The 21,362-nt window shown below is 59.4% G+C and overlaps 1 protein-coding gene across 6 annotated transcripts in view; it reads right to left on the minus strand.

Annotated features, from left to right (window-relative positions):
* Positions 1-21,362, minus strand: part of LOC127566545 (methyl-CpG-binding domain protein 1-like) — a 112,994-nt gene that overhangs the window by 79,937 nt on the left and 11,695 nt on the right. The window contains exon 1 of one of the 6 annotated variants that reach the window (XM_052008947.1): positions 9,763-9,781. The exons of the other annotated variants lie outside the window; for them this stretch is intronic. The gene's annotated coding sequence lies outside the window, so the exon portion shown is untranslated. Of the gene's footprint in view, positions 1-9,762; positions 9,782-21,362 lie in introns of those variants that run through there. 6 annotated transcript variants of the gene reach the window in all.

Below are 21,362 nucleotides of genomic sequence, written 5' to 3' on the forward strand. Positions count from 1 at the left end.
TGGGAACGTAGCTGAGTGACGTTCACGCAGGGCTACAGGCACTCGACATAATCGGTCTCGAAAGTAACCGCGGCACTTACGCCGACTTCGACAGGTTGTTGCCCAAGATCCAGCGCGCCTTCAACATGCAGACATGGAGCTCGTTTGACGCTGGGGATGGGATCCTGGGAGGGTTTAAGGTTGGGGTGTGGGGAGGGGTAAGTATAACGCCCACAGGTTTTTTTACACAGGGACGGATAGTGGTGGAATCAAGCAGATCGGTGGAGATTAAGGAGCTTTCAGATGGAATTGGAATTATTGGTGTCACTTATACAGAGGTCCAATGATAAACTTGTCTTGCGTACCAATCGTACAGGTCAATTCATTACACAGTGCACTGAGGTAGTACAGGGTCAAAACAATAACAGAATACAGGGTAAAGTGTCACAGCTACAGAGAAAGTGCAGTGCAAGCAGACAATAAGGTGCAAGAGCCACGACGAGGTAGATTGTGAGGTCAAGAGTCCATCTTATCATTCCGTAGTCTTATAGCAGCGGGGTAGAAGCCATCCTTGAGCCTGGTGGGACGTGCTTTCAGGCTTTGTATCTTCTGCCCCGATAGGAGGGAGGGAGAAGAGAGAATGTCCGGGGTGGGTGGGGGTCTCTGATCGAGGCAGCGGGAAGTGTAGACGGAGTCCGTGGAGGGGAGGCTGGTTCCTGTGACGCGTTGGGCTGTGTCCACAACTCCCTGTGGTTGTGAATATGAAGGGGATGGAGGAACATGGATGATACACAGGAGGAGGACATTTGGTGTAAGTCAGCCGCGAAATCGGTACCACAGTGAGGGCTGAATGCCTCTCCAGTGCCGGACCCTCCTGCGTTAACTAGCCGAGCATCCAGGGAGCACGGAACGCCAGCAGAGACGTGAGCCGGGACCGCTGCGAACGGGGATCCGCGGCCAGACTGGGAGCGCGACTGAGCGTCGAGATCCCTAATAACATTGTGCGGGAGGGATGCCTCCCGGCTCGGAGGCAGTCCCTTCGGCCCACTGAGTCCGTGCCGGCCCTCGACCACCCGTCCACACCGATCCCACTTCGTCCTCCACACGTTCCCGTCAACTACCCCCCAACCCTCAGATTCTCCCCCTCACACACACACAGAGGGGGGATTAACCCACCGACCCTGCATGTTTGTTGGGACATGGAACCAGAGCATCCGGGGTAAACCCCCCGGGGTCACAGGGAGAGGGTGCAGACTCCACACACACACACACACACACACACACACACACACACACACACACACACACACACATACACACGCGCAGACACACACGAACGCACGCACACACACACATATGCGCACAAACACACACACACACACACACACACACACACACACACACACAGAGGTGGATCTCGGGATCGAGGCCATGGCTCTACCCTGTAACTCGAACTCAGTAACCTGTCCCAAGTTAGCACAACAGGCAGTGTAATTTGATCCTCCAACAGACGGCCCCACCCACCACCAGCCCTACGCGCATGCTTGGCCTGAGATCAGATCAGGGCTCGTTGCGCCTACTGTTCTGGTCCTAGAGTGGTGGGGGCAGTGTGCAGAGAGCTCAGAAGCTTGGCGGGGGGGGGGGGGGGGGGGGTGGAGGGGGTGAGGGGGCCACAGGGGATCAGTAAGCCAAGCCTGGGGGGGGGTGGGGGGAGAGGAACGGGTGGGGAGAAAAGGTGTCTGACCCCCCCCCCCCGGAGTGTGTGGTGGGACAGTGTGGAGGGAGCTTCACCCTGTGTCTGACCCCGGGAGTGTGTGACGGGACGGTGCGGAGGGAGCCTCACCCTGTGTCTGACCCCGGGAGTGTGTGACGGGACGGTGCGGAGGGAGCTTCACCCTGTGTCTGACCCCGGGAGTGTGTGACATTCCCTGATGGCATAAGGGGAGACTATTTGAGCGCATCAAACTTATGCCGGATTAAGAAGCAATTCACAGAACACAGAAAAGTACAACTCAGGAACAGGCCCTTCAGCCCACAGTGCCTGTGCTGACCATGAAGCCAAATTAAACTAATCCCTTCTGCCTGTATATGATCCACATTTCCACCCTGGGAAAACACTCTCCCTACCCTATCTCTGCCTCTCATAATCTTATAAACCTCTATCAGGTCTCCCCTCAGCCTCCAACGCTCCACAGAAAACAACCCAAGTTTGTCCGACCTCTCCTTACAGCTCACGCTCTCTAAGCCAGGCAGCATCCTGGTGAACCTCCCCCGCACCCTCTCCGAAGCCGCCGCATCCTTCCTGTAATGGGGGGGGGGGGCGCGAACAGAACTGCGCACAAGTGCAGCCTGACCAGAATTTTACACAGCTGCAACGTGACCTCCTGACTCCTGTACTCAGCGCCCCGACCGATGAAGGCGAGCGTGCCGTACGCCTTCTTCACCGCCCTAAGTACTTGCGTTGCTGCTTTCAAGGGGGTCGATGGACCCCCAAGATCCCTCTGTACAGGTTAATGTGACCCTGACTCTCGTTACTACCATCGGGGAGGAGGTACAGGAGCCTGAAGACCCACAGTCAATGATTCAGGAACAGCTTCTTCCCCTCCGCTGTCAGATTCCTGAACAGTCCGTGAACCCGTGAACACTGCCTCGTTATTCCTTTTTAGTTGCACTATTCATTTACATTTGTAAAGATTTCTGTAATTACAACGGTTATGACTTTGCACTGTAGTGCTGCCACAAAACAACACAGTTCACGTGGTACATCAGTGGTAATAAACCTGGTTCTGATTTTTCCAGCACCTCGTTGAAGTGTGGGAACAGCTCAGAAACACCGGTTGGAGAGTGTGCCATTCCGGTGGCTGCACTGCAGGATGTGACACACAGATCTCTCTGCACATCGATGCCCCTGAGCAGCCTTGGACTGCATACTGTTACTGTGGGGCCCTGTCTGATTTTCCCTGGAACCTGCTCTTCACATTCCCAGCAACTCCCCTGCGCCCCCACCACCCACCCTCCCCCCCCCCCCAGATTCCCTCCCCCTCGCCCACACACTGGGGGTGGGGGTGGGGAGGGGCGAGTAAGCCACCCAACCCGCACGTCCGTTGGAACGTGGGAGGGAACCGGAGCACCCAGGGGAAACCCACGGGGTCACTCCACACACACACATGTGCACCCACACACACACACACACACACACACACACACACACACACACACACACATGCGCACGCTCAGACACGCGCACGCACACACACACACACAAGACACGCACACACAACACAGACACACAACAGGCACACAACAGACACACAACACAGACACTCCACAACACAAACAGATACACACACACACACACACACACTCACACACACACACACACACACACACACACACACACAAACACAGACATACCCCTCCACACACAGAGAGCAGCGGAGGTCGGGATCGAACCTTGGTCTCCGGGGCCGGGAGTCACAGAGTGCGCCACTGGTTCTCTCTGTGTTCAGCCTTGAACCCCCACCCCCACCCCAACCCCACTCTGCCCCGAGACGGAGAACGACTCCGCTCCCTCCCGTCCCGGGGACTCTCACAGCCGAGGACACAAAAGCCCTCAGTGCAGAACAAAGGCTGCCTTGTTGGAGGCCGGGGAGACAATGGCCAGGGCATTCTTTCCAACTGATGTCGGCTGTTTGGTAAATAATGGCTCTGGGGCATCGGGGTGAAGCAGAACACCAACCCTCTCCACCCCCACACACACCCTCCCGCCACGGCTGGGTGGAAGGCACAGCGACAGAGACACTCAGAACCCCTCCCAACCCCCCCACGAGGATTTATGCAGATAGCAGGCACACGGAGGACGTGAGACTGCCTTGGGGGTGACCCAAGGAGTCTGCTGTTCAACTCAGCCCCCACCACGTGCCCACAGTCACTAGGGAACCACAGCCCTGAGCCCTGCAGCGCACCCACCGCAGGGAGGTGGCTGCTGACACTTCACACTTGGAGGGGGCGCCGGTCTGTGGGAGGGGCGGCGAGGAGGGAGCACTGCGCTGCGGGTGGGGGTGGTGAGGAGGGAGTGCCGCGCTGTGGGAGGGGGCGGCGAAGAGGGAGCGCTGCGCTGTGGGAGGGGTGCCGAGGAGGGAGCACTGCACCGGAGGGAGGGGCATCTTTCCGATAAAACATACATCCCGGCCCATCCGTATCCCTGTCTGCCTGGACGAAACATTCCAAGAAGACCTCCCACGGGGAAGGGTGGGGAGGGAGAGGTAGTCATGGAGTCACATGGTGCACGAACTGGCCCACCACACCCATACCAACCTCCTCCCCTCTACACCGATCCCACTTGCCTGCATTAGCACCGTATCCCTCTATCCCTTGTCCATTCAAGGGTCTGTCTAAATGCCCCTTAAACGTAGTCACCACGTCTGATTCCACCCCCTCCTCTGGCAGCACCGTCCTGATCTCAACCTCTCTCTGCGTACAAAAACCTACCCCTCAGACCCCCTTTAAACCTCCTCCCTCTCTCCTGAAACCTCGGAGACAACAAGAGATTCTGCAAATGCTGGAATCTGGAGCAAAACAAAGACACACACACACACACACACACACACACACACACACACACACACACACACACAGAGTGCTGGAGGAACTCAGCGGGTCAGGCAGCATCCGCGGAGGGAAATAAACGGTCGACGTTTCGGGCCGAGACCCTTCATCAGGACTGGGGAAGGAAGAGGGCAAGAAGCCGGAATAAGGAGGTGGGGGGAGAGGGGGGGAGCACACGCAGGCAGGGGAGAGGTGAGTTCAGGTGAGAGGGGGAAGGTCAGTGGGGGTGGGGGGGGGTGCGGAGAAGATGTAATAAACTGAGAGGTGACGGGTAGAAGAGGCAAAGGGCTGAAGGAGGAGGAATCAGGTCGGAGAGGGCACCCACCCGGGTCATTCTCTCTTCTCCCCTCTTCCATCGGGGCAGAAGATACAAAAGCCCGAAAGCACGTACCACCAGGCTCAAGGACGGCTTCTATCCCGCTGTTATAAGACTGCCGAACGGTCCCCTAGTACAATAAGATGGACTCTTGACCTCACGATAAGATGGACCCTTGACCTCACAATCTCCCTCGTCGTGGCCCTTGTCTGCCTGCACTGCACTTTCTCTGTAACTGTGACACTTTACTCTACATTCTGTTATCGGTTTACCTTGTATGACCTCGACGCACTGTGTAATGAATTGATCTGTACGGACGATATGCAAGACACGTTTTTCACTGGACCTCGGTACAAGTGACAATAATAAGCCTGATTCTCATCAGAATCAGGTTTATTATCACTGACAGATGAAGTGAAATTTGTTGTTCTGCGGCCTCGGTACAATGCCAAGACATAAGGCTACTATAAGTCACAAAACAAATGAATAATACAGGAAAAAAAAGGGAATAATGAGGTGAAAATCACAACGATGCTGGAGGAACTCAGCAGGCCAGGCAGCGTCTGTGGAGAAAAGCAGGCGGTCAACGCTTCGGGTCAGGGGAGGATGGTTCCTGACCCGAAGCGTTGACCGCCTGCTTTTCTCCACGGATGCTGCCTGGCCTGCTGAGTTCCTCCAGCATCGTCATGATTTTCACCCAGATTCCAGCATCTGCGGTCCTTTGTTTCTCTGGGAATAAACGACATTCTCTCTTCTCTCCTCTCCCATCAGGCAGAAGATACAGGAGCCTGAGGGTACGTACCACCAGGCTCAAGGACAGCTTCTACCCCACGGTGATGAGACTATTGAATGGTTCCCTTATATGATGAGATGGACTATGACCTCACGATCTACCTTGTTGTGACCTTGCACCTTATTGCACTGCACTTTCTCTGTAGCTGTGACACTTTACTTTGTACTGCTATTGTTTTTACCTGTACTACATCAATGCACTCTGTACTAACTCAATGTAACTGCACTGTGTAATGAATTGACCTGTATGATCGGTTTGCAAGACAAGTTTTTCACTGGACCTCGGTACAAGCGACAATAATAAACCAATCCCAATACCAAGAGGTAGTGTTCACGGGTTCACGTGACGCTATTACAGCGTCAGCGACCCGGGTTTGATTCCTGCCGCTGTCTGTAAGGAGCTTGCATGTTCTCCCCCGCCTCCCTGTGTGTCTGCGTGGGTTTCCTCCGGGTCCTCTGGTTTCCTCCCACATTCCAAGGACATGCGGGTTAGTAAGCTAACACGGGTGTAATTGGGCGGTGCTAGCGCATTGGGTCAGAGGGCCCTACGTAAATAAAGTTTAAAAGGCCCGGCCCCTCCAATCTCTCCCCAGATTCAGACTGTTACGATTCACCACGGTGCTCTGAGCCACCACGTGCCATTCCGAGGCCACGTCCCATCAATAAATGGCTCTCTAGTCCCTGTTCCCTGCATTTTGGACGCCCTGGGATGTCCTGATGCTGCAGAGAGGAGAGTCTCCTGTCCCGGAGCGCCTCCCTCCCCACCTCCCACTCACACCAGCCTGCATGATACACCCCACAGCAAGGGAGCCTCGCCCCCGTGCCAGAACCTGCTGGGCAAGTCTTTAATGTGGGGCGGTTTGCCGAGAAGTTCTCAGGCAGGGCTTGACGCTGAACCTAGCCCAGCCCAGCCCAGTCACGCCTCGCCCGCAGTGAGCAGGGACCAGGCCAGGTGTCCCAACAAACTGTCCGGGAGTTAGTTCCAGGGAGTGTCTTCAGAGGGGTTGGGGGGGTTGGGGGGGGGAGGGGTTGGAGAGAAAGTTGAGGGGGAGAGGGAGAGAGACAGGGGAGAGGAGAGAGGGGGGAGAGGGGAGGGGGAGAGGAATGGGAGGGGGGATGAGAGGGGGAAGGAAAGGGGAGGGAGAGGAAAGGAAGAGGGGAAAGGAAGAGGGGGAAGGGAGGGGTGAAGAGGGAGGGGAGGAGTGGGGACGAGAGGATTGAAGAGTTGAGGAGGGTAAGGGGGAGGGGAGGGGTGAATGGGGTGGGGGGACGAGATGGGCGGGGTGAAGGGTGGTGAGGGGTTGATGTGCATCAAGACCCTCTCTCAGCTCTCTGCCCCCACCCCTGCCTCACACCCACAAACCTCCAGCTGCTGCGGAACCCTGCCCCTCCCTCCCCGGGACCCCCAGCCACGTGCTGCCCTCCCAGGGGATGGGGTAGGACAGGACGAGATGTGACGGGGTGGGGTGGGGCGGGGCGGGCGGGATGGGCAGGACGGTGGGGCTGTGTGTGTCCGCCTTCCAGCCCGGCCCTGCACTCAGCCTCAAGCTCACTGCCACCGCATCGGGTATCCCCACCCCCTACCCCCTCAGTCCCTGCTCTCCCCCCTCCCCCCACCACCCCACCTCTCCCCCCTCCCCCCACCTCTCTCCCCCCTTCAGACTCCCCCCACCTCTCTCCCCCTCCCCTCCACACTCCCCCCACTTCTCTCCCCCTCCCCTTCACACTCCCCCACCTCTCACCCCCTCCTCTTCACACTCCCCGTCTCTCTACTCACCCCCCCCCCCACAAAAACCTCCTGAGCCCCTTCTCCTTCCACTCCCTCGCTCCCTCCCTCCTGCTCCCCACAACCAGTAATCCGGCTTGGGAAGAGACGCCCGGGCATGAAGCATGTAGAGAGACGGATCCGGGAGTAATGCATTCCCTGTACGTGACTGGCGCAGGCTGTCAGTTCAAGGGCACACACACGCCTCACGCCTTCACACCCAATTCAAACTCCCCACCCCCACCGCCCCCCCCAATCCAACAACACCAGGAGTGCCTGTGAACACCTCTCCCCCAAGGCCGAGAACTCAACACTCCCTCCCTCCCCAACTAGAATCCACTCCGAGCGGGAGGAGCGGCTCCCTCTGGCAGGAGGGGAAGGTAACCCCCCCTCCCCACAGCCCCCCGCCCCGGACCTGCCCTCATCCTCCCCGGGAGCCAACCCCCGAAGGGGAGCCGGTCGCGGGGATCCCGCAAGCGCCTCCTGGCGACGTTACCCTGGGAGCCAATCTGCCCTGCTCCTCCGCCCCACGCTGCCCCCCCTCCCCCCTCTCGCTCCCCACCCCCCCTCACCACACCACTGCTGTCCACCCGCCACCCCCCACCTCCAACCGCCCCGCACACCCTCCCGCCCCCTCCCTCTCGAATGCACCCTCCGGGAGAGAGAGAGGGTGGTGGGGGTGTGGGGCAGAGGGGGTGGTGGGGGCAGCAGGGTGGTGGGGGTGTGGGGGTGGGGGAGAGAGGGTGGTGGGGGAGTGTGGTGGGGTGTGGGGGTGTGTGTGGGGGGAGACGGGGTGGTGGGGGGTGTCGGGTGGTGGGTGTGGGGGAGAGGGGGTGGTGGGTGTGGGGGGAGAGGGTGGTGGTGGGTGTGGGGGAGAGGGGGTGGTGGGTGTGGGGGGAGAGGGGGTGGTGGGTGTGGGGGGAGAGGGTGGTGGGGGGTGTGGGGGAGAGGGGATGGTGGGGGTGTGGGGGGGTGTGGGGGAGAGGGGGTGGGGGGTGTGGGGGAGAGGGGGTGGTGGGGGTGTGGGGGAGAGGGGGTGGTGGGGGTGTGGGGAGAGGGGGTGGTGGGGGTGTGGGGGAGAGAGGGTGGTGGGGGATCTGGGGAGAGAGGGTGGTGGGGGTGTGGGACGGTGTAGGGAAGAGGGGGTGGTGGGGGTGTGGGGGTGGGTGTGGGGGGAGCGGTTGGTGGGGGTGTGGGGGAGAGAGGGTGGTGGGGGGTGTGGGGAGGGGGTGGTGGGGGGTGTGGGGGAGAGGGGGTGGTGGGGGTTGTGGGTGGTGTGGCGGAGAGGGGGTGGTGGGGGGTGTGGGGGAGAGGGGGTGGTGGGGGTGTGGGGGAGAGGGGGTGGTGGGGGTTGTGGGGGGTGTGGCGGAGAGAGGGTGGTGGGGGGTGTGGGGAGGGGGTGGTGGGGGTGTGGCGGAGAGAGGGTGGTGGGGGGTGTGGGGAGGGGGTGGTGGGGGTGTGGGGGAGAGGGGGTGGTGGGGGTGTGGGGGAGGGGGTGGTGGGGGGTGTGGGGGAGAGGGGGTGGTGGGGGGTGTGGGGAGCGGGTGGTGGGGGGTGTGGGGGAGAGGGGGTGGTGGGGGTGGTGGGGGTGAGGATGTGGTGGGGGTGTGGGGGAGAGAGGGTGGTGGGGGTAGGTGTGGGGGTAGGGGGAGTGGTGGGGATGTTGGGGGGGAGAGATGGTGGGGTGGGTGTGGGGGTGTGATCACAGACCCCCAGAGTTGCGGGGGCCGCAGAGGGGGAAGGGTACGTCCAGAGTCAAGGCGAAGGGGGAGGGATGGAGGGGGGAGATCCGCTCGTTCCTGCTGAGGAAGATTCTGGGTCTGGAGGGGGCTGAGGGGGTGGGGAGCTCGTTTAAACCCTCCCCGACACTCCTACCATGCCTTGCCCCCTCGGTCCTCTGTCCCGGGGTTGTGGGGGGTGGGGTGGTTAGGGGTCAAACTCCCTGTCAAGGAGGCTGAGGCCCCCCCCCCCCCCCGGGAAGGAACAGGGCAGAGAGAGTCCCACACAGTCAGGAGTGCCGTTTGAAGCAGAGAGAGACCCCAACCCCCGTTCTCGGCTTCCCCCCCGCCCCGCTGTCTCCGGTCGGTGGACCCACGGGGACCCCCACACCTCACTGACCCCAGCAATCATCCCCGACTCTCCGCAGGGATCCGATCCGAGAGCCGCGATCTCCCGGCGGATCCACCCGCCGCGCGCGCTCCCCGGACCTCCCCCCCCCCACAAAGGACGGCCCTGGCGCAAACGCGAACACACCCCCGCCCCTCCCGCACACAAGCGCGGGCTCCCGCAGCACTGCGCGCACCTCAGCGGTCGCTCCACCGGCACTGCCGCCGTCCCCGCGTGACGCCAGTCCGGGGCCCCTGGCTCTGTGCCAGATGTCAGTGCGACTGAGCAGCCTGCAGCTGAAACGTAATCCACCCTCGCAGCGCAGGAGTTCGTTGGGTCTCCTCGTTGCCTCCCTCCCCCAGCAGAATCACCGAGCAGGTGACTGCAAGGCGCGAGGAGGGGGTGGGGTGGGGAGGAGAGGGCGGGCGGTGGTGCCTGGGATAATGGGCTGCCGACGAGCTGATCCGAAGGGAGAGGGAGGGAGGGAGATAGGCACGAAGACAGTGGCGGCTGAGCAAACACCCCTCCCTCGCTGGCTAATTATCTGTTTGTTTGAAGCAAGGCTGTCAGATAAATGGTGGCAGCAGGCTGGGAAAGGCATTCTGTGTGTGTGCGCACGCACACCCACACACACACACACACACAGACACTCACAGACACGCACACACACGCACACACACACAGACACTCACAGACACGCACACACACACACACATACACATACAGAATCAGACACACACACACACTCACAGACATACATACAGATACACACACGCATACGCACCCACGCACGCACACACAAACCCACAAGCACACACAGACGCACATAGACACGCACATGCATACACACACACACATGCGCACACACATACAGACACACACACACTCACAGAATCACACACAGATACACACACACACACACAGACACACACAGATACACACACACACACACACACACAGACACACACACACACACACACACACCCCGCTCAGCCAGACCTCATCTGCAAGACGCCCATACCCACACAAAGTCCGCTCGGCCCACCCGCCCCCTGCTGATCCATGCCAGCCCCTCCACCCACCCGCTCCATCCCACCCTGGCCCCCCACCCCCCCTAAACTGATACAGCCCGTGGGATGCTGCTGTGAAGCGGAGGCGAGGAGTAGGGAAAGCATATGCAGACCCCGCCTTGTCCTCCCCCCACCTCCAGTGCCTCAGGCCCAGGGTGAGGCCAGGCTGAGATTGGGTGACCCCACCCCTCCCCACCACCGTCCACCTCTGCTCCACCTACTCCTACACCGGACCACCGGTGACCTCCTGCCCCGGCCTCCCCCCACCCCGACCCTCCACCGTCCCTGCTGTGTAGAAGGTTAAAGGGTGTTGGGGGTGGGGGTGTCATTCCAGAGTTTGGACAGGTTTAGGGAAGATTCGGGAGGGGAGTGCGCTGGAGAGGGTGCTGAGAAGATTTCCCAGGACGGTGCCCAGGATGGCGGGGGGGGGGAGGGGGGCATTCCGGTTATCGGGAGAGAGCAGAGAGGCTGGGTCTCTTCTCCCTGGGGCAGAGGAGGCTGGGGGGGGGGGACCTGACAGATGTGGACAAAATGATGAGGGGCAGAGATCAGGTGGGGAGGGGGAAATTTTTCCCCATGGCGGGGGTGCCTAAACCCAGTGGGCGTGGGGTTAGGGTGTCGAGGGGACCTGAGGGGGGACTTGGAATCTGGAACGCACTGCCTTGGGGGGGAGGTGAGGGCAGAGACTCTCACTATGTACGTCGACGAGCACTCAATTCACCTCGGCGTGCAGACCAGGGGCTGGGCACCGGCTACAGTGTGGGCGGGACCCTTGGTCAACGTGGGGGCCTGTTTGCACCCTGTAAGGTGGTCAGATCCCGCAGGACTGTGCCCACAACAGCTCCACGCTCCCTCTGTACCACTCGTTCCGCCTCCCCCTTCTCTCTCTCTCTCGACTTCCCCATCATCCTACCCCCTCACCCTCCCCTCCCTCTTCCTCATCACTTTCCCACCCTCACCCTCTCCGCCTCCCCTCTCTCTACCTCCCTCTCGCTCCCTCCCTCCCCTTTCTTCCTCTCCCCTCTCCTCCCTCCCTCTTCCCCTCTCTCCTCCTCACTCCCTCCCTCTCTCCTCCTCCTCCCCCTCTCCTCCCTCCCTCCTCCTCCTCCTCCCCTCTCCCCTCCCCACCGCCCCTCCTGTGGTGCAGCGCTGCCCCAAATAGCTTGGTTCTAGCCTCTGGGTTAAACCGACGACCTTCCAAAAGGCAAGCACGAGACCCATTGAGGAACTCGCTGACACCCATTAACCGTCGACTAATCATTAACCGGGAAGGCTCCTGCCAGCGAGACAACTGACCCGCACACGCAACACAGCCTACCGAGGAAGACAGAAGCCCCTCTGCAGGGAGACTGGCTCCACAGCGCCAGCTAGCGAGGTCGGGCGGCCATGACGTGACGGAGAGCTGTTTACATACAGAATCCCCGCTCTTTTAACCACTACAGAGGCGCTTAAAAAGACGTGTATTTTGGGAAGGAAAAGTGCCGAGGGAGTCACTGGTGTACAGGGCACTTGACAACATGACGCTCACCGGTGGTGAGCCATTCATGGATGAATGATCGCCATCCCACCTCTCCATTTGGTTTGTGTGCGCGGATGGATTTAAGTCGCCCCTGGGAGCCCCCAGCCGTTTGATGGGAGGGGTGGTGGTTGCGGGTGGTGGGGGGGGGCGGTGGGATGGTAGGGGGTGGTTTATTAGGTGCGCGGAATACACTCGGTACTACCCCGTCACTCTCCGCGCCCCCACCCCCTCCCGGACTACAGTCTGTCCCCCCAGGAAGGTGACAACGGGAAGTCGGCCCCAGTGAGCTTGTTGAAAGCAGAGGGAGGGAGGTGGAGGCGAGGGAGGCGGAGGGGAGGGAGGTGGAGTGGAGGGAGGCGGACGGGGAGCAGGAAGATTCTTCTCCCCCACCCCAACCCCCGACCTTTGCTACACCCAGCGCTGGGAGCCGGGATCACAGAGAGCTCACTCCTTCACTCCCCGCACCTTCCCACACCCCCCCCCCCAACCCTCTCTCTCTCTCTCTCTCTCTCTCTCACACCACACATCTCTCTGTCCCTTCCTGTGGCTCTCACTCTCCACGTTCCCAACCCTCTCCCCCGTCCCTCCCTCCACCTCACTCCCTCTCTCTCCGTCTCTCCCCCATCCGATTCTCTCCTCTCCTCCCCCCCGCCCCCCCACCTCTCCCCTGCACTGGCGTGAGGAGAGAGGGGTGTGGAGGTGCGGAGAGGAGGAGAAGGGCAGGGTGTCAGGGAAGCCCAGCTCACTCCCGACAGCCGTGTCCCACCAGAAAGGCCACCGAGCCCATCGAACCCGGCGGCACGGACCCTGAGGAAAGCCGGCCGGCTCCCCACTCACCGGCTGCCTGTCGGGCGGGGGAGACGCCGCCTGCACCCCACCCTGTGTGAACCCCAAACGCCCCAGCTCGCCAATCTCGCGGCCTCCCCACCCACCACAGCAGAGCAGTGTGGGAAGCAGCTCCCATCCAACACAGCACATCCATTGAACTGTGGTCTGGCAGCGGGAGGGACGGCGATCTCTGCTCCAGGAAATATGTCCTTGTGCACATGTACACACACACAGACACACACACACACACACAGACTCACACACACACAGAAACTCACAGATACACAACACAGACACAGACACACACAAGCACACATGCTCACACACACAGACAGACACACACAGACACACACAGACATTCAAACATACACAACACACTCACACAGAGGCACTCACACACAGATACACACAGACTAATTCACACACACAGACAGGCACAGACGCGCGTGCACACACACGCACACACACACACGCAGAAAAACACCCATGCACTCTTACCCACGCACACACATGGACACACACTCGCACATACACACCCTCCTTTGCTCAACAGCAAGAAAATGCAGCCACTTCCATTTAACCCTTTCCCCACTCCACCCCACCCCCCCCCCCCGGCTGACACTGGGGGTGTGGGGGGAGAGCCACACCACCGCAGCCCAGCCCTACCGAAGCGTTAAATGCTTCCCCCCCCCCACCCCGCCCCGTTCCAGGGCTCACGGTGAGAGATCACGGGGCTAGGGCCCCGGGAGAGCAGAGGGGAGCTATGCTGGAAGGAGGGGGAGGGTCAAACCCCGTCCCACCACCGACACCCCTCTGCCAATGCCGAGGCCCGAGTTGAGCTCTGGGGGCTTACAGAGTCACACCCAGCCCTTCAGCCCGACACGTCCCTGCCGGCCCACAAGTGCGTCCTTCGCACCTGCTTGCCTCAGGACCGATTCAAGCGCTCCCTGCTTGGTCTGTTCACGCCTCCACCCCACACCACCCTACCTCTCGTTCCAGACACCCACCGCCCTCCCATGTGGAAAACCTGCCCAATCTCCTACTCCTCAAGGCGGACCTCCCGCCGTGGGGAGAAAGATTCTCAGTGTCCGCCCCACCTACGCCTTATCCACTCCCAACTCTATCAGGACCCCCTCCCCCCCCCATCAGCCCCCTCCACCCCACGGAGAACAGACCCGGCCTCTCCTTAGAACTAGAGCACTACAGGCCCTTTGGCCCATCCAGCCCGTGATCTTCTGCCTCTTCCATCTACCCGCACCCGGACCATCTCCCTCCAAACTGCTCCCATCCAACGTTACAGTTATATCTTGTATCAGTCACACACACATCGAAAGATGCGGTGAGATGCGTCTTTTTGCGTAGAGCGTTCTGGGGGCAGCCCGCAAGTGTCCGGCGCCAACACAGCACGCCCGCAACTTCCTAACCCGTGCGTCTTTGGAACGTGGGAGGAGACCGGAGCACCCGGAGGAAACCCACGCAGACACGGGAGAACGTACAAACTCCTTACAGACAGCGGCCGGAATTGAACCCGGGTCGCTGGCACTATAATAGCGTTACGCTAACCGCGCCTGCCTTGAACCCGCATCGACCACTTCTGCTGGCAGCTTGTTCCACTCTCCGAGTGAAGAGGTTCCCCCCTCAGATTCCCCTCAAATACTTCACCTTTCACCCTAAACCTATGACCTAGTCTCACCCAAACAAAGGGGAAAAAGCCTGCGTGCATTCATTCGATCTACACCCCTCATAATTTTAGAAGATCTCCTGCGTTCCAGGGAGTAAAGTCCTAACCTATCCAACCTTTCCCTATAACTCAGGTCAAGTCCCGGCAACATCCGTGTGAATTTTCTCTGTGCTCCTTCCAGCTTATCCGTATCTTCCCTGCAGCTAGGTGACCAGAACCTCACGCAACACACCAAATTCGGCCTCACCGACATCTTGGACAACTTCAACGACACGTCCCAAGCTCCAGTATCAATGTCCTTTCGGTACCTTCTCCCACCAAGTCGAGGAAGTTTCACCCCAGGCCTTGCTGGCCCGTCTCACCCCTCACCCCTCCACTGCCCTCCCCCTCGCCCCCTGTATCTGTAGATAGGATATCATGCAGGAGTTTAAAAATGATTGGGTATCAGGGAGGAGGTGGGCAGATCTGAGGGAGGACACCATGCAGGGCTGCAGAGAAACCAAGAGCAGGGATGTGATGTTGCGGCTCTATAAGGCATTGGTAAGACCTCACTTGGAGTACTGTGTGCAGTTTTGGGCTCCTTATTTAAGAAAGGATGTGCTGACGTTGGAGAGGGTTCAGAGAAGATTCATCAGAACGATTCCAGGAATGAGAGGGTCAACATATGAGGATCGTTTGATGGCTCTTGGGCTGTCCTCCTTGGAGTTCAGAAGAATGAGGGGGGGACATCACAGAAACATTTCCAATGTTAGAAGGCCTGGACAGAGTAGATGTGGCAAAGTCGTTTCCCGTGGTAGGGGAGTCTAGTACAAGAGGGCACGACTTCAGGATTGAAGGGCGCCCATTTGGAACAGAGATGTGGAGAAATTTCTTCAGCCAGAGAGTGGTGAATCTGTGGAATCTGTTGCCATGGGCGGCTGTGGGGGCAAAGTCACTGGGTGTATTTGAGGCAGAGATTGATAAGTATCTGAGTAGCCAGGGCATCAAAGGTTATGGTGAGAAGGCAGGGGAGTGGGGCTAAATGGGAGAATGGATCAGCTCATGATAGAATGGCGGATAAGACGACGGGCCGAATGGCTGACTTCTGCTCGTTTGTCTTATGGTCTAAAACGGGAGAGAATACATGCGATGGGAAAGTTGCCCAGACAGGCCCGACGGCCCACGGTCTCTCTGCCGGCCATGATTCCGATCTGATCTAATCGGATCTGCCTGCACATCCCCTGTTTAACATGTGTGTGTGTCTATCTCTCTCTCCAAACGCAGAAGAGGTTCACCAGGATGCTGCCTGGTTCAGAGAGCATGAGGTCGGACAAACTTGGGTTGTTTTCTCCGGAGGGCGGAGGCTAAGGGGAGACCTGATAGTTCATAAAATTACGAGAGGCACAGATCGAGTAGACAGCCAGTATCTTTCTCCCCCAGGGTCGAAATCTGTAATACCAGAGGGCATACATTTAAAGTGAGAAGTTCAAAGGAGATGTGCGGGGCAAATTTTTTTACACAGAGAGTGGTGGGTGCCTGGAATGTGCTGCCAGGGGTGGGGGTGGAGGCAGATACGATAGAGGGGTTTAAGAGGCTGTTAGATACACGGACACGCAGGGAGTGGAGGGAGATGGACCGTGTGTGAGGCAGAAAGGATTTAATTTAATTCGGCCTAGTGTTCAGCACAGACATTGCGGGCTGAAGGGCCTGCTCCTGTGCTGTACTGTGTTCTGTGTAACCCAGCTTCCTGAGGCGTGACCACCCCCCCCCCCCCCCCACCCCAAATCCCTGGCATCGAGAGGTTTGGGACAAGAGCCTCGTCCGGAAGGCGCGGGGGAGGGGACAAGGGCGAATGTTGCTGACGGCTTTAAGGCCAGAATTGAGGAAGGAGGTGGAAGGGCCCAGACAGAGGGCCCCACGACCTTCCTCTCAGACGGCCCCCCAGAACTGTCTCGGACGCAGCGGGCCGGGCTGATGTCGTGGAACTGAGTCCGTTCCACCGCTCTCCCCGGCCGGGAGCCAGTGTTTTATCCGTCAGCTCCCGGACTCTCCCCTGGAGTGACAGGAATTACCTCACTCCCATCAGCGCGGTCTGGCACCCTGACTTCAAGGAATCTCTCCCACTTCCCAGTAATTCCCAACAACAGGGCACGGCTTCAATCCAGCCGACTGGATCCTTGAACCATGAAATGTCCCGACTGGATCAGCCCTCAGACCACACAACCCGTCCGCTTAACTCTTTGAGTGCTGGTCGAGAACAGGCTGGGTGAAGGAGGTGGTTCAACTGTTCTGTCTGTGTCTGATCGTCCCGCACCGATCCCACTGCCCCGATCTCTCTCCCCACAGCCCCGTGTCAGTCCCCACACTGACCCCACTGCCCCGATCTCTCTCCCCACAGCCCCGTGTCAGTCCCCACACTGACCCCACTGCCCTGATCTCTCTCCCCACAGCCCCGTGTCAGTCCCCACACTGATCCCACTGCCCCGATCTCTCTCCCCACAGCCCCGTGTCGGTCCCCGCACCGATCCCACTGCCCTGATCTCTCTCCCCACAGCCCCGTGTCGGTCCCCACACTGATCCCACTGCCCCGCTCTCTCCCCACAGCCCCATGTCAGTCCCCACACTGATCCCACTGCCCCGATCTCTCTCCCCACAGCCCCGTGTCGGTCCCCACACTGATCCCACTGCCCCGATCTCTCTCCCCACAGCCCCGTGTCGGTCCCCACACTGATCCCACTGCCCCGATCTCTCTCCCCACAGCCCCGTGTCGGTCCCCACACTGATCCCACTGCCCCGATCTCTCTCCCCACAGCCCCGTGTCAGTCCTCACACTGATCCCACTGCCCTGATCTCTCTCCCCACAGCCCTGGAGACTGGTTTACTATTGTCACATATACCGAGGTACAGTGAAAAACTTGTCCTGTGTACTGTACATAGAAATGAATTCATTACAACAGTGCATTGAGGTAGTACAAGGGAAAACAGTAACAGAACATAGAATAAAGTGTTACAGTTACAGAGAAAGTGCAGTGCAGGCAGACAATAAGGTGCAAGGTCACAACAAGGTAGATTGTGAGGTCAAGAGTCCACCTTATCGCAATGGGGAACCATTCAATAGTCTTATCACAGTAGAATGGAAGCCGTCCTTGAGCCTGGTGGGACGTGCTTTCAGGCTTTTGTATCTTCTGCCCGATGGGAGGGGGGAGAAGAGAGAATGCCCAGGGTGGGTGGGGGTCTCTGATTATGTCGGCTGCTTTACTGAGGCAGCGGGAAGTGTAGACTGATTGGAGGGGAGGCTGGTTTCCATGACGCGCTGGGCTGTGTCCACAACTCTCTGAAGTTTCCTGTGGTCCCGGGCAGAGCAGTTGCTGTACCAAGCCGGGATGCATCCAGATAGGATGCTTTCTATGGTGCATCTGTAAAAATTGGTGAGGGTCGACGGGAACATGCCAAATTTCGATACCAGAACTAATCCCACTGCCCCGCTCTCTCCCCACAGCCCTGTGTCAGTCCCCACACTGACCCCACTGCCCCGCTCCCCCCCCACAGCCCTGTGTCAGTCCCCACACTGACCCCACTGCCCCGCTCTCTCCCCACAGCCCCATCAGTCCCCACTGCCCCGCGCCCCCCCCACAGCCCCGTGTCGGTCCCCACACTGATCCCACTGCCCCGCTCTCCGTCCACAACCTGCTACCTTGCCTGCCTTTGAAACGTTTAATCCAATATCCAGGAATGTCTCAAACATTCCACGTGGAACACCTGCAAATAATCTGGAGCTTGGGGTGGGGAAGAAAATCAATTTAGAAGTGCAATTGAGCCACACATATATCACTGATGGATGGGCGTGAGGGGACAATTAATCATATCAAACCGTCTCCACTCGGTGCAAACGAGGAATATATTTATGCTGAAGGACTGTCTGTCCCGAACACGAGGTGTTAACAGAACGTGCGCCTGCCGAGCACAACAACTCAGCCCCCCCTCTCTCCACAGAAACATTCCTTCCCTATTAACAGCCCGGCGCGCTGTGCACTGAATGCCCAGGAGATCTGCCAGGCATTAATGTTTGAACAGATCTGCCTCAGTCTCGGAGACACAGCGTGACCTTTGAAGACTGAGTGTGCACTCAGGGATGGTGCTGAGAGCGCCTCGTGTGAAGGTGACAGAGAGGGAGAGGGAGTGGAGAGAGAGGGGGGAGGGAGAGAGACAGGGGGAGAGTGAGAGAGAGAGAGACAGAGAGAGAGGGAGAGAGAGAGAGAGAGAAAGAGAGAGAGGCAGAGAGAGGGAGAGAGAGAGAGGGAGAGAGAGAGAGAGAGAGGGAGAGAGACACACACAGAGAGACAGAGAGAGAGAGTGTGACAGAGAGAGAGAGGGCGGATCAGAGAGGGGGTAAAGTGAGCGGGGGCGAGGGAGAGTGGGCAAGGTGGAAGGGGACAAGAGGTGGGGAGGACAAGAGGGGGCTGATGGGGAGGGCGGGTGGGGGGGGCAGGTGCGGCGGGGCAGGGGGGATGCAGAGAGAAACAGAGAGAGAGAGATACAGTGACAGACACAGACCGCAGAAGAGGTCAAACAGAGACAGAACAAGGGAGGGAGAGAGAGAGGGAGAGAGAGGGAGAGGCAGAGGGGGGGGGGGAAGTGCAAGTCAGAGAGAGGCAGAGTGTTCTGGGGCTGGGGGTGGAACAGTGTGTGTGTGTGCGGGGGTGGGAGGGGAGGGAGGGAACGCGACCAGGCTGGGAAGAGGGAGCTCGGCGTTGGCCTGCGAGCTGGCAGCGCAGCTCCACGTTCCAGGTTCCTGCGTGTGTGGCAGGGTGGTGCAGAGCAGGAGCACGTAAACCAAGTAAAAATTAACTGGGCCATCTGTTTGCTTGTGAGCTGCCCCGGGATGCAGGGAGGAGGAGGAGGGGAGGGGAGGAAGTACTGGTGATATCATCAGGGACTCTGGGTCGAGGGAGTTAGTTAGGCATCAAGTCAGGAGCCACGGAGGGAGTTGTAACATCACCAAGGGGGTGTTGAGTCATTAATCCTGCCTGCCTGTTTGCTCAGGGAGTCTGTGATTTGCCTCAAACATTCCCCCCCCCCCCCACCGCCTCTCTTCCACACCCGCCTGTGTTTAACCCCATCCTTCTCGGCCTCCTTGCTGCATCGACCGGCTTTGAGCCCCTGGAACCGTGCAATGACCATTCACCTTGCGGGGGGGGGGGGAGGGGGGGCTAATGGGTACGAGGGGAGGGGAAGAGGGGGGAGTGGGGGGAGGGGGGAAATCACTGGCCTCCCCTCCACCGGCTCTGGGGGGGGGGGGGGGGGGGGTGCTCTTTCGCCTGGACGTTCAACTGCTGAAGGCAGCGTACAGGGAGGAGAGGGACAGTGCAGGCTGGGCCTGGGTCAGGGTGGAAGGCAGGAGGCGGTGCTGGGCCCTCGCGGCGGACACTCCACGTCACCCTGCGCACAGGGCACAGCCTCCCCCATGCCCCCCCCCCCCCCACACACATTCAACCGCAGCACTGTGGACAGGCACTGGTCCTGCAGAAAATGGGGTGGGCGTGTGTGTGTGTGTGTGTGTGTGTGTGTGTGTGTGTGTGTGTGTGTGTGTGTGTGTCTGTGTGTGTGTGTGTCGGTCTATCTCTCACTCTGTGTGTGTGTGTCTGTGTGTGTCAGTCTCTCACTGTGTGTGTATGTCTGTGTGTGTCGGTGTATGTCTCACTGTGTGTGTGCGTGTGGGGTGGGTTTGCATCAATGCCTCTGTGTGTGTGTGTGTCTGTGACCGTGTGTGTCTGTGACTTTGTGAGTGTGTGTCTGTCTGTGTTTGTGTGAGATGTGTGTCTGAGTGTGTGTCTGTGTGAACGTGCGTTTGTGTGTGTGTGTCTGTCTGTGTCTGTGAGCGTGTGCGTGTCTGTGTATGTCTGTGCCTGTGAATGTGTGCGTCTGTGTGTGATCTGCACCTGGCTCTCAGCTTCCTACCCCCATTGACTATGGGATCTTGCTGTGCTCAGGGGGTGGGGGGAGAGATCCGCTCACCACTGCATGGCGTATGTCTCAAATCCTGGCTCCCATCGGGTCCCAGCGCACGGGCTGTGGGAAGGTGGGGATGGGGGGGGAGAGGTGGGGGATGCAGCTCGAAGTCACGTTGACCCTCGCACCCCCGCCCCCCCCCGCCCCCTATTTGGGAGTCGTCGATTCCAGTTAAAGAGGCTGGGGGAGAGGGCAGCACTCCACGGGGAGGGTGGGGGGCGACCAAAACATGGGCTCGAGTTAAAAGTAGAGGCCGGACAGGCCGGGACTGTTTCCCCCGGAGCGGAGGAGGCTGAGGGGTGACCTTATGGAGGTTTATAACACCACGGGGGCGTAGATCAGGTGGGCGGTCACGATCTTCTCCCCCCCCCCAGGGTCGGGGAGTTTAAAACTAGAGGGCACAGGTTTAAGGTGAGAGGGAGAAAGATTTAAAGAGGCAAGTTTTTCACGCAGAGAGGTGGTGGGTGTGTGGAACGAGCTGCCAGATGGAGTGGGGGGGGGGGGGTACAATTAAAAGACGGGGACCTGGATAAGGTTTGGCGGAACGCAGGCGAAGGGGATCCTCTCGGTACGTCTTGGTTGGCAAGGACAGGTTGGTCTGAAGGGTAGCGGTGCGTCCGTGCTGCGGGGATCCACGACTCACTCACTGCCCCCACTTCTCTCGTCCTCCACCTCCCCCCTCCCCACCTCCCTCACTTTACAGTCAGGTC

This window comes from Pristis pectinata, chromosome 43 (assembly GCF_009764475.1).
Source record: "Pristis pectinata isolate sPriPec2 chromosome 43, sPriPec2.1.pri, whole genome shotgun sequence".
NCBI classification, from domain to species: domain Eukaryota; kingdom Metazoa; phylum Chordata; class Chondrichthyes; order Rhinopristiformes; family Pristidae; genus Pristis; species Pristis pectinata.